Below are 13,054 nucleotides of genomic sequence, written 5' to 3'. Positions count from 1 at the left end.
AGCCATCAACCAGCTCAATACTTGCCTTCCCTGGGGTTAAAGAAGGTATAGTCTGAATTCAGATTGCCCGTGTTCAAGTGCTACCTTTGCTATTGGCTGTCTGAGCTGAGCAATTTTCTTCCTTCTTTGAATTCAGTTTCCTATCATTAGACACTTCTTATTAATTGATTTAAGAAATATTTATGGTGCGTGTGTTGTATATCTGGAAATGTGACCAGCGTTAGGATCTGCAGTGGACCAGACAGATGTGGCCTTGGTCTTGTAGAATTTTGGTCTACCATCTTCCAAGGCAAGGGCAGTGTGGGAGCCTGTCTGCAAGATGGACATGATCTCTTCCTTCTCTTCCTTTACATCAAGGTTTGGATGGACCCTATAGCATCTGATTTCACAGGATAGCCTAAAGACAACTTCCTTCTCCCTTGACCTCTCAATCCATAAACACACCTATCACAGTTTCAGAATCAGCTCAGATTTTGTGTGTGGCTTCTTAATGATTCAATACAAGAGACTAAGGATGATATGACTCCACACTAAGGAAGCTGTGTCCTCTGTCAGAGCATTAGTTCGTGTGGAGATGTGAATGACTCTTCAAGCTACCTTCTTAGATATACTTGTCATCTGATCCTTACCTTGGCAGAATCTCAATTTTTTTTTTTTTTTTTTGAGACAGGGTCTCACCATGTAGTTCAGGCTGGTCTTGAATTCACTATGTAGCCTAGGCTGACCTTGAATGCATGGTGAGCCTCCTGCCTCAGCCTCTCAAGTGTTGGGATTACAAGTGTGTACCACCACCCCTGGCTCAAATTCTTCAATTAACTCACAGTTTATCTCCTATGATGACCTTCAAAAAGCCTACTGAACCAATTGGCTACTGTGCTTCTTCTAAATTAACTTTCCTTAGTTCCTGAGAGTCCCCATGTTCTTCTCTGCAGAGTTAGGGTGTTCCCATGACTCCACTGTAGCTTCCCCAAGGAATTTTTCTGCATCAAGGAGGACATAATTCAGTAGTGTCTGGCTTTATTTCCCCATGTGTCCTTCCCCTCCCTGAAGCGGGGATTTTTCTGTATCTTCTTTCCCAAGGTATAGATGGTGAGCTCATGATCCCACGTTAGGTGTGACTACTTACTGTGGTTTGCTTGAAGAATAACTAAGAGGCTGACCTGCTAAATTCATGCCCTGTAAGGTGAACAGTTGATAGAATCTTGAAATCTAGCTTTCCAGGTAACAGTAATGTTTTGATAGGAGACCTTGTTGCTTTTACATCAAAGCCATAAAAAAAGAGAAACACACACACACACATAAACATAAACATACATTTTAGGTAGTATAGTTAATAGAGAGTGGCACAAGAAGAGTCTTTTGGTGAACTTAAAGATATAAGATATCTTTCCAACAGCAGCAGGGCTGGAGTGGTGTGAATGCCCTCATCTACTGTAGACTTGTTTTCTGGCTTGATGAGTTCATATAAGGATCTCAGTGTTTCAGATAAATCATGCAGGGAGAAACAGTTTGGGTCTGGGTCTATATGGCACCTTGCACTATAACTCTTTATGAATCTGGCCATATTGTTTGCCTTTTGATGATTGCCGCTAAGCAAAATAACGATAGCTCACCTGTTCTTAGTTTGTGACAAGGACCTTGTCTGTGTTATTTATTTTCTTTCTTCACAGGTCCTCCAAAGTAGTTGATTTAGTTCCATTATTCACACAAAGAAACTAACACAACTTGCTCCAAGCCACATAGCAACTAACTGTATCTTTGGCTTCTAAATGCCACACCATGATTTTTCACACTGAGAGACATCTCCAGCCTTTTTTAAATTTAGAGACAAATTCTAAGTCACTAAATTGGACTGGGATTGGATTTAAGATTGTCCCACCTCAGTCTCCCACAGTGCTGGGATTACAGGCATGTGCCACCACATCTGGCTGGCTACATCATAATTTGAAGGTATTCAGAGCTCAGTCCTTTAGAGCCCTTCACCTCCAATACTCAGAAGCAAAGCTGAGGCTCAGAGAGACTTCTGACTTTCCCATGGTCTTTTAGTTCTGCCAGAAGCACTAGGAAAACAGGCTCTTCTGTCTGATTACATTGATGATTCCACCTTGGATCCTTCTCTCTTTCTCTCTCACACACTTCCTGTTTCTCAGGACTCTTTTTTTCAGGGGCTTCTTATTTTCATGACTTGGATAATTTTCCTCCTCTTCTAGGGATGCCGTCTGCTCCTCCCTGCGTATCCAAAGCCACCCTGTCCTGGGGGAAGACTCTCTTTTCTGCTTGGAGCAGTCTTGTATCATTTCCTTTCCATCCTGCCTTCTCTGCATCACTGTCTTGGAATTAATCAAGCACTGGCTTGTGACATTTCCCGTACAGCACGGAGCTGTTATTTATCTCCTGTGTGTGCTTTCACTTTCCTCGCATTTATGTCTTATCTCTTCAAGTTCCTTTGGAGAGCACAGAGCATATCTTTGGCATTCTTTTTTATCCCCTTTGTGCTTAGCTTATTTGTCATAGCTGCCCTATAAATTCTTCTGGAATATCAAGGTTTAGCCTTCTTCAGATGAGTGCTACATTTCTTTCATAACCGTGTTCTCTGAGGCTTTAAGACAGTATGCACTGTGGATCTTTTCTGCTTGTGCGGAGGCTGTGATTAGTACACTGTGGTGTGTAGGGGTTTTCAGACGAAGTTATCTCATAACAAAGGCTCATTCTGAGGGCCACTGTGTGCCAGGCTGCGTATTCAACCCTCTAATATATTATTTTATTTCATTTAATCCTGACTATAATCACTTGGAAGTGATTGCTATTATGATTACAATTTTGCAAATTGGGAAACTGAGGTGTAGAGAAATTTTATAATTGTCCGGAGACCCATAGCTCATGTATGTGGTATACTGAGCTTTCAAACCCTGTGTGAAATTTTAGCTACGATCCATAGCACAGTGGTCACATATACAAAAAAATCAGCATTAATATTTGTACACTGCTCCCATTTACAAGCTACTTTTACATATAGTATCTTCTTTAACTGTTTTAACACTCCTGTGAAGAAATAAAGGCACTCTTGTTTTATCCTTATTTTTATTGTTTATATTTTGGATCTCATCCTCTTCTACAATCTTAGGCATTTCATGTTGCCAGTAATTCCTCCTCTCTCTTATAAAACCAATGTGTCTAGCTTGACCTTGCTTGGCACATGTCAGGAATTTGTCTTAACTGGGAGTGCATTTACCTGTTAGTAACAAAATCCTTCACTAATAGCAGCTTAACCTAATAAGGATTTATATTTCTTAATGAAACAAGAGCTCTTGAAGGTGGGCAGCTTTTATTTGCTTAGTGGCTAAACAACATCTGACCCCACCTCTCTGCAGGTCTCTTAGATTTTTGGTTGACCATTCATGTTAATAAAAGGGCTGCTGCAGTTCCAGCTATGTTATCTCTTCAAGACGGGAGTAACTGGCTCTACATCTGGCTATTTGGAATCTCAAGGGAAGCCAGAAAAACAAATATGCAACTTATAACTTTGCATCCCTGAGAACTAGTATCATTTTAACAAAGTGAAAAAGAGGAATAAATATTAGGTGGAATAAATTTTGGAGGTAATTATTATTACCAACTTTCTACCATAGTACTTGTTGAATCTTAAAGAAGTAAGAAAATCAGTTTCACTTATTTATTTATTATTAATATTATTACTTTTTTGTTTTTTGAGACAGGGTTTTGCTATTAAATCAGGCTGGACTTGGACTAGCTGTGTAGCCTAGGCCTGCCTCAAACCTGCAGAGATCTGCCTGCCTCAGCCTCCTCAGTGCTGGGCTTGCAAGTGTGCACCACCATGCCTGGCTCAGTTTATCTATTTTTAAAATTGTGTAATAATATATAAATTTATTCTTATTGTGAAAAACCATCTAGAGTGCCAAAGTAAATAGGATAAAGAGACAATTTTCCCCTTAATGCAGCCCAGCCATATTCCCTCTCCTGGAGATAATTATTGCTGTATCAACACTGTGAGTATCCTTCATGCCTATCTCTAATTGTGGAAAAATGTTACATACACACACACACATGTTCACATTTATTTACCTACAAGCATACTGTAATTTACAGCTTACTTTTATACATGGTAGTTGCCTTTTATACAAATGGTGATATCTCATTGGTTTTGGTTCTATAATTTGCTTTTTTTGCATTTACAGGGGTCAGTGTATTTTGGAAATCTTTTCATGTCAGTACCAACATATGACTCTCAGTCTTTGTCCTGACTCCAGAGTATTCCCCGATTGGCTGTGCCATGGCTTAGTCTTTCTCCTGTTTGTGAATATTTAGTTTGTCTTACTTGGATAAATAACCTTCCTTTCAAATGAGGAAAGTGCTGCTGCAGAAGACTAGGGACTTCCATTGGTCACACACTTAGTAGGCAGCAGTTTCCCAGTGGATGTCAGGGTTCCTCCCTCCTCACCCCTTCGCCAAAACAGCCCCATAGGGTTTTTTGGGTGAAGCCACTTTGAGGAACTATGCAAGGGAGCTGAAGGAAGCCCAAGCAATTCCCCTGACAATGCTAATTGATGTCAGGATCATGCATCCAAAGACTGCTAACCAAATGGCTGTCAGACACAGACAGTTTTATAAGAAAAAAAGAAACAAACTACCTTCGAAGATTTTCTTCCTGAAAAGAGGTATAATACAAGCCCTCACAATTTCTTAGAAGGAATTGATTTTGCTTTTCTTCAGGAGTCTGCTTCCTAGGTAAAGAGGGGACAACAAAGCCGAATCCCTGGGGCTTTATACTCTTCTGAAGATCACAGTAGGAATTATCATGGCACATTAGGGTGGTTCTAGTGAATCATCAAAGCCTTTTTGTGCCTTATCTTGGAAGGTGGGGGCAGATTTGCCACACTGCTCATATCTGAAAGTGTAGCACATACGTTAACACATGTAAAAGGCAATTTGATCACATAATGATACATTAAAGCCTCCAGAAGATCAAATAAAAGCTCAGCAGATCTGTATTTTCTGGGATTGGCAAGAGAGACCACCTGCTGCAGCATACTTCTGGGACATTTTCCTTGTGTATCTACTTAAAATGAATGTGATCATTACATGGCATTGTGCAGTAATGCTATCTGATTTCCTTTAGGTATAGAATAAGACTCAGACAGGGGAGCATAGTTCGGAGGCTGTTCTAGACTATGACAAAGTTTGAGTGGAGGTGAATGTTAGAAGGCAGTGGATTTTCCCCTTGACCTTAGCTGATACTGAGCAAAGCAAAAAGAGAAAATTCTGTTGCAGGAAAAAAAGAAATTGTCTTGATTACTTTTCTCTTATTGCTGGGACAAAATGCCCAACACCCAAAATTAAGGAAGGAAAGTTTTATTTAGCTCACAGTTTGTAGAGGTTTCAGTCCATACTCGGCTGGCTCCAAGGCAGAGTGGCACATGGCAGAGGGTAACTGTTCATGGCAGCGGCAAACAGCAATAGCCAACAAGAGCAAAAGGGAGGAGTGGAGGCAAGCAGCCTCTTTCCCTCCCTTACATTGTATAAAAAATACCTGCCCCAGGGCAGGTGTGCCACTCAATTCCTTGTACCAGGAATCAATCATAAACTCTAGAAGCTTGTTCCATGACTGCCTGAGGCTTTGGGGGAACACCCAGACACAAATCATAACAGAAATCATTTTCCATTTTCTTTCTTTCAAAGGCAAAGATTATTTACAGAGACCCAAATGTTAATTTTCTCAGAAATCAAAGCCACTGGCAGACTGTTAAGTAAAATTGATGTGTCTGTGTGTGTGTGTGTGTGTGTGTGTGTGTGTGTGTGTGTTTGTAATTAATATTGGCTACCCTCTTGCTCAGCTGGAAAAGTATTCTTACAAAAAACATATGGAACCCTTCCATGCTTGTATTGCACATAGCTATGTGTTCATATAGATATTTGACTTTGTGTTTAGTGAAATGTCATAGTTTCTTTTACAACAGATTCAGAAGAGAAAATACTGCTTAAAGCAGAATGTTATACATGGGAAAGGAAGTGGAAGTGTGTGCTGGTGGATCAAGGACCACAAAAGAGATCCATATATCAGGGAAGCCATTTCTTTCTTGGATAAATTGGAAGGCAAGGGGCAAATTTTAGAAATGGGACTCCACTTTTGATTATGCGATATGCTCTGGGTTTGTGCTAGTAACTGGAAGTTCTGTTGATGAGTGCTGGCTTTTGTATAAGCATCTAACAGGGGAGATTCATGTGTATTTAGCAGCTAGAGATAATCAAAGAAGACACTTGGGTTATCTCCAGTATCTCTCCAACATTCTGGGATCAACCCTATTGGGTAGTGAGATTCTTGGATCATATCATAGCTCTGGTTTTAGCTTTTTGAGGACCCCCATACTGTTTTTCCAAGTGGCTGTATGAGTTTACAGTATCACTAACAGTGTATAAGGGGTGTCTTTTCCCCACATTCATGTAAACACTTGTTATCATTCATATTTGTGGTAACTGACAATTTAACAGATGTGTGACAATATCTCTTTGTGATTTTAATCTGCATTTCTCTTATGATTAGAGGTGTTAAATATTCATTTCATATATTGGCTGATCATTTGTATGGCTTCTTTGGAGAAATGTCTATCAAGTCCCTTTGCCCACTTTTAAATAACATTTGTTTGCTTATTATCAAATACAAATACCTTGCATTTCTTGTGTGTTTTGGATATAGTTCCTTATCCAAAGTATAATTTGTAAATATTTTCTCTTAGCCTGTAGATTGTCTCTTCTCTCTGTTGGTTATTTTCTTTGCTGTGAAGAAGCCTTTTAGTTTGATGATATCCTGCTTTTTTTTTTTCTGTTGTTGCCTGAAATTTGGGGTTATATACAAGAAATCACTGCTCTGACCAGTGTCATGGAATTTTTCCTTTGTTTTCTTCTGTTAGCTTTATAGTTTCAGGTCTCATGTTTAGATTTTAGTTTTTTTCGAGGTCGTTCTTAAATAAAATGTGCTGTCTCTGGGCTTTTCTTCAATGGGAGACTATCAGTTACTGATTCAGTTTCTTTAATCATCAGTGATCTGTTTAGATGTTCAATGTCTTTGTGATTTAGTCTTGGTAAGCTATGTGTCTAAGAATTTATACACTTCTAGCTTTTCTTTTTTTAGTTTTAATAGTATTTTAATAGTTTTTTTTGGAGATACCTACTGAACTATTTATAGATAAAATTGTACATCTAGTTTTTGCTTCAGAGTAACAGGAACTATGGAGAAAGTGGATAGAAATAAAGATGAAACAAGATTATGAGTTGACACAGAAAATGGGTGCTAGGTATAAGGGATTCATAGATAGACAGATAGACAGATACATAGATACATAGATACATAGATGCATAGATATAGATATATCTATATCTATCTATCTATCTATATATGAATCCCTTATACCTAATACCCATTTTCTATAGATAGATAGATAGATATAGATGTAGGTATATCTATATCTATGTATCTATGTATCTATGTATCTGTCTATCTATCTATCTATCTATAGATAATTTCCCAGTGGTGAAGACTCTGCCCAGGGAAAAGCACCCTACCACTGAGCTACAAGCCCAGGCTTTGTCTTGAATTATAAATAATTAGTATAGTTTCTATTCCAAAGCATTTTATTGTTCTTAAAAAAAGCCCTACACAGTAGCTATCCAACGAGGATGGTCCTGCTGCTCACTGCACTTGGTCCTGCGCAGCACTGATGGCACCAGCAACTCCAAGTGCCACCTTCAGTCCCCAACCCCAGGGGATCCACAGCCCAGCTCTAGATTTTGCCAAATTCCTAACAGTATTCAAAGCACTAACTTTTCTAATTGGTGGGCGTATAATTGTTCGGAGTGGTCTCTTGAAACCTTTCATGTTTCTGTTATCAGCTGTAATATCTCCTCTTTCATGTTGGATTTTATTTTCTGAGTTTTTCTTAGTCTAGGTGAGAGTTTATCAATTTTGTTTAGTTCTTCCAAAAGCAACTCTTGGTTTTGTTAATATTTCCTGTTCTTTTCTGCTATGATTTATTTTTGTATACTAGTGTTTTTCTGTACTAGAATTAAACCCAGCTTAATTATCCTCAGCCCCTTTTCTTTTTCTTTTGACATGGGGTCTTGCTAAGTTGCTAAATTGCCCAGGATGGGTTCAAATTTATTTTTCTCCTGTTGTGACTATTATATCCTTTCAGTTGCTAATTTTGGCCTTTGTTAGTTCTTCTAGCTTCTTCAGGTATAACATTAGGTTGTTTGAGGGTTTTTTGATGTAGGTATTGCTATAAACTTCTTTCTCAGAACTGTTTTCTCCACATCTCATCTATAGATCAAAATGGTGGTACACTGGTAAATTTCTTAAGGTTCAATTTAACACCTAACTCACAGGGATATGAGGAGGCTCTGATGATGGAATGTGTGCATTGTGTAGGGCTTGGTCCTTTGTAAACCTTAACAATGGTACACTATTGATATTGCTACACAGAGAGCCCAGTTGGTCACATAAGGCCCTCTTAAACCGGGCCCCAGTTTCCTGTCTATTCTCATGCTCCCTGTGGTTCATACTTCACATTCTGCACTCTGACAAAGAAGAGCTCATTATAGTTACCTAAACTCGTGTGGTTCTCTCATGTTCTTTTGTTTTGTTTATATCCTTCCCTCTTTCTTGAACCATTCCCTTCCTGGTCTTTAGGAACTAAAACAGTAGCTCCCCTCTCTGTGCAGGTCTCTCTATTCTTCTCTAGTCTGTCTCATTTTTCTCTGGGACATTTATGGACTTTGAAGAAACTTATTGCGTGTATTACAATGACTCCTTTACTTCACCTTAATTTCCTCTAGTACAAAGGTGGCATTTCACTTATTTGTATCTTCAACGTCTTGCACTCCAGCATTGAATAGTTACAAGTAAATATTTGGTGAATGAATAGGTGAAAATGAATGGACAATCTGAGAACATGGAGATTCTTATATCTTTAACACAGCTCTCAAATACCAATGGGTGAAGACAAGGTAAAGATCAAGAAAATATGCAAACCATGGAGGCATGAGAAACGAACATATTGCATTTCAGAAATCAAGTTAAATAGAACATAGGAATATAATAGGCAAGGAGAGAGAGCAGCATTGAGAAGCAGAGATACTGAAATGCATTTGTTTGAGAGGATGGCTGCTTGGCTTTTGGCCTCCCAAGGTTCCTGATGGTGTGGCTGGCTTTTGTCCCATGGATGAGTATAGGAAGCAATTTCCTGCTAGAGGCTGAACTAGTGGCTGATGAGGCTCTGTCCTGATTCTGATCTGTGTGTTACCAGGGCTCTAGGATGGCAGGCAAGTTCTAACAGCTGTCATTTTAGTGGCCCTGGGCTACACTGGCTTAGCAACTGAATCTCAAATGATTTTTAATTCAAATGAAATGATGGAGGAAATGTCCCCTGAAGAATGGCACAGTCTGGTCTGGCATTAATGCCTTCCAACCTCCAGACAGAATAGGGTTATCAGCCAAATAGGGGATGATCACTTACTATTGAGAATGCATCCGAGAAGACCCTGCAGGGGCTTGTTGAGATGATATAACTTGGGTCCTTTCTGTATAGATCATTGACCTTCTATTTAGATATGAAAAGTGTTGGCCTGGAAAGAAATCAGCATGAATAATAGCTGCATTTTCTTCCAGTTCTTAGGAATGAAATAAAGTGATAATTATAGGAAAGATAAGTTCAGTGGTGCTAAAATCCTGCTCAGTTAGATTCTTTACCTTGCTGAGAAGTTTTTTGATCATAGCATATAGGTTTAGATCCTAACCAGGTTTTCTTATGTGTCTATCATATATTTCTTCTGACACCTAGTATACTGCCTTGCAAATGGACGCTTCACACTGAATATGCTACTAATTGTAGATCTTTACAGCTTTAGGAAACCTGGCCAGAGTGGGAAATCTAGCTATTTGGGTTTGGTGGGTGTGCCACTGGGCAAGACAGAAAAGCAAGGTGCCCTGTAATTTTGTTTCCTAGGTTGGGTATCAAAGTCAAGACCACTCAAAGTTTTATAGTATGGTCTAATTTTATGACCCTTAAATATGCATAATCATTAGTGAGGGGATGAGAATTCATAGTAAGTATACTATGAATTAGGGGAATTGGTTAAGTGCATGGATGTTTGGACCCAGAATCTTTCTTTATAAATTTTATCTCTAATACACGCTCAACAGATAATACAGAATTCTATGACTCAATTTCTTATTTGAAAAATGAGAATAATAATGCTACATAAAATACTTGGCAATGAATTAATGTGAACTAATAACGTTGGACTTGATTTCTATAGAACAAAGAATGTGAAGTGGTGGTGTGAAACAACTCCTACATGGTGCAGACACCTGTAATCTTAGTTACTTTCTCATTAATGGGACAAAATATTTGACACCTGCAAATTAAAGGAGTAGAGGTTTATTTTGGTTTACAGTTTCTAGAGGCTTCAATCCATAGTTGGCTGGTTCCCAGGTAGGGCAGCATGGTAGAAGTGCGCTGCAGAGGAAAAACAGCTTGTGGCATGACAAGCAGAAAGCAGCAAGGAATCAAAGGAGGAGGAGGGATACATACTCTTCCAGGCCACACCCACAGTGACATTCCTCTCCCCACCAGGCTTTATCTTTAAACCTCACACCCCTCTATAAACTCATCAGTATCACATCTCCATGACCCTATCACGTCCTCAAAATTCCACTTATGAGCACATGAGGCTTTGGGGAGCCATCTAGATATAAACCATAACACCTGTGAAGCCTTAAAAGGGTCAAGCCCTAGAAAGAAAACCTAGTTTGTCTGTCTAAGGATGGAAGCTGCCAATGGGTAAGGGTTAGCCAGGAGTTTAGTGTTCTTTTATCTGAGAAAGAACACTGTAGGATAATCTATGCTGAGCACTGGGAGGAGAGAAGAAAGAGTGGCTGCACGTTTCTTTTCCTGAAGAATGCCTGGACTTGTGAAGATGTGTATGGTTTTCAATGGATGCTTATAACCTGGGTTTCCTTATCTATATAGGACTTTACAATTTATAAACAACCACAAGTAGTGAGCTCCCTAAGGTGAATTTTGGCTCCTCACTGCCCACTGATGAAGGGGATGCTCACCTCAGCTGAGAAGAGATGGCAGTGAAAGCTCTAGGGGAATGGGAGTGACCAAGGGGGAGATATTCCTGGTGTTTAAGTCTAGGGTTCAGCCAGCTAATGGAAGCCTTAAACCATGTTACCTTTGGGGTTGTCTGCTAAAGGTCTACATGTGCCATAGCTGAGGTCTTTACTCCAGGGAAAATGACAGTCTGCATAGAAGTCCTTCTGCATTATTAGGAATGTTAAGCTCTTGACTTGCAGAACAAAATGTTTCTGGACTTCAGCTTCATGTCTGTGAACTCCATTACGTTTGGGATCTGTCCATTAACCAGACTTTCTGTTCTGTCCCTCAGCTGTAAGAAACACTGGGAAGGAGGGAAGTTCAGCCCATGCCACTTAATCACCATCCTGAAGGAGCTAGAAGAAGGAGAAGGAGGGCTGACAGTGTGGGAGGAGCTGTAGTTACACACATTGAGCTGCAGGTAGTGGGCATTTGTCAGTAGTTCAAATGTCAGCAGTAGCTGAGAAAGGTCTCCTTACTAACTCTCAATCACCATGAAAAAGAATTGAGGATATCAATAGCCTCACAAGATATTATTATTTATTGCAGTGACCTTTGTTGCTAAGTAACAGCATGATTTTCAGACTGTATTAAAAATTATAATTGGCATGAGCTTAGAATAATGTGCATGGGCATTGGATACATAAAGCTGCATGGCGGAGATGTAAATTAGCCAGAAAGGTTCATGGTGTGTGTGTGGGGTGTCAGTGCAATTGTCAGATAATGCTGAACCAAGTCAAATTAATTTCTAATAATTTGTAGAGGGTAAGCAGTGGAGGACCAGCAAGATCCTGGAAATCATATGAACTGCAAAGCTTGGGTGTCAGGCTAGAAATATGGAATCTCACCCATGCCAAAAAGCATTAAAGCTAGTAGCTGGATTGTAAGGAGTGACATTTCCTAAACTCATACTTAATCTCATTACAAGTTCTATTTTCTTGACTTTGCTGGGCAGAAAATTAAGTAATGACAGAGGGCCAGAGATGATCTCCTAGCCCCAGGCTGCCTGCCTAAATGCTGTCCCTGAATTTTAACCAGGGCTCCAGCACCTTCAAGTGTCAGCAACAGGTTAAGTCTTGAGCTGATCATTAAGCTAGGCCCAATTCCTTCTCAGCAGGCTGAAAAATCTAAATAAGCTAGGTAGGCAGAACACCAGGTAAATTAAGATACATCTTATCCTTTCACCCCACTGTGAAATGGAATCTTAATGTACAGCAGCTTGGTCAGGGAGAAGAGTAAACTCCGGCGGTGGAGTCTGAGTGGAAGGGGAGAGGACAGGATTTTAGAAAGAGCTGCTCTGGGGGACCTTGCTGCTGTTCCCTAGGATGTAGACATAAGGGCATGAGCCACGCCCATTAGTTCATTCTTGTGCCCTCCGAATGTATACAATGCAGAACTGAAACTTCGGGGCCTGGGACTGTCTGAGATGCTGTAATGTATTGTTTTATGGTAGCCTTTCCACAGAAATTGGAGACAACTTCCTTGTATTTTGTAACTGTGCTGAGCACAGAACAAGGATTTGAGTACAGGCTCATTCAGATCCATCACTGGACTATTCCAGGAACCGCCATTCCTGCTGCCCGTGGTTGAGCTCTGGGCGGCTTTTCTGTCCGTGGAAGAAACCCTGAAATGCTGTTCAGTATCTGTGCCCTTCTCTTCTGCTTGAGTGTGTGGGCAGAGCACACACTGTAGCATGGGGAAGTGGCACCAGCTCACATGGGAAAGGAGCCATAGTAGATAATGTCCTTGCAGTGGGATTTAAAATAGCATTAAATAAAAGAGCATCTCCCAATGGGAGATGTCATTATCAAGTACTAATAAGTTCTGCTGATTTACTGTTCTGTGACTTTCTCAGATGAGTGCGACCTAGCTCCTCATCTAAT

This window comes from Chinchilla lanigera, unplaced genomic scaffold, assembly GCF_000276665.1.
Source record: "Chinchilla lanigera isolate Chin_1 unplaced genomic scaffold, ChiLan1.0 scaffold00052, whole genome shotgun sequence".
NCBI classification, from domain to species: Eukaryota; Metazoa; Chordata; class Mammalia; order Rodentia; family Chinchillidae; genus Chinchilla; species Chinchilla lanigera.
This window is presented reverse-complemented; position numbering follows the sequence as displayed.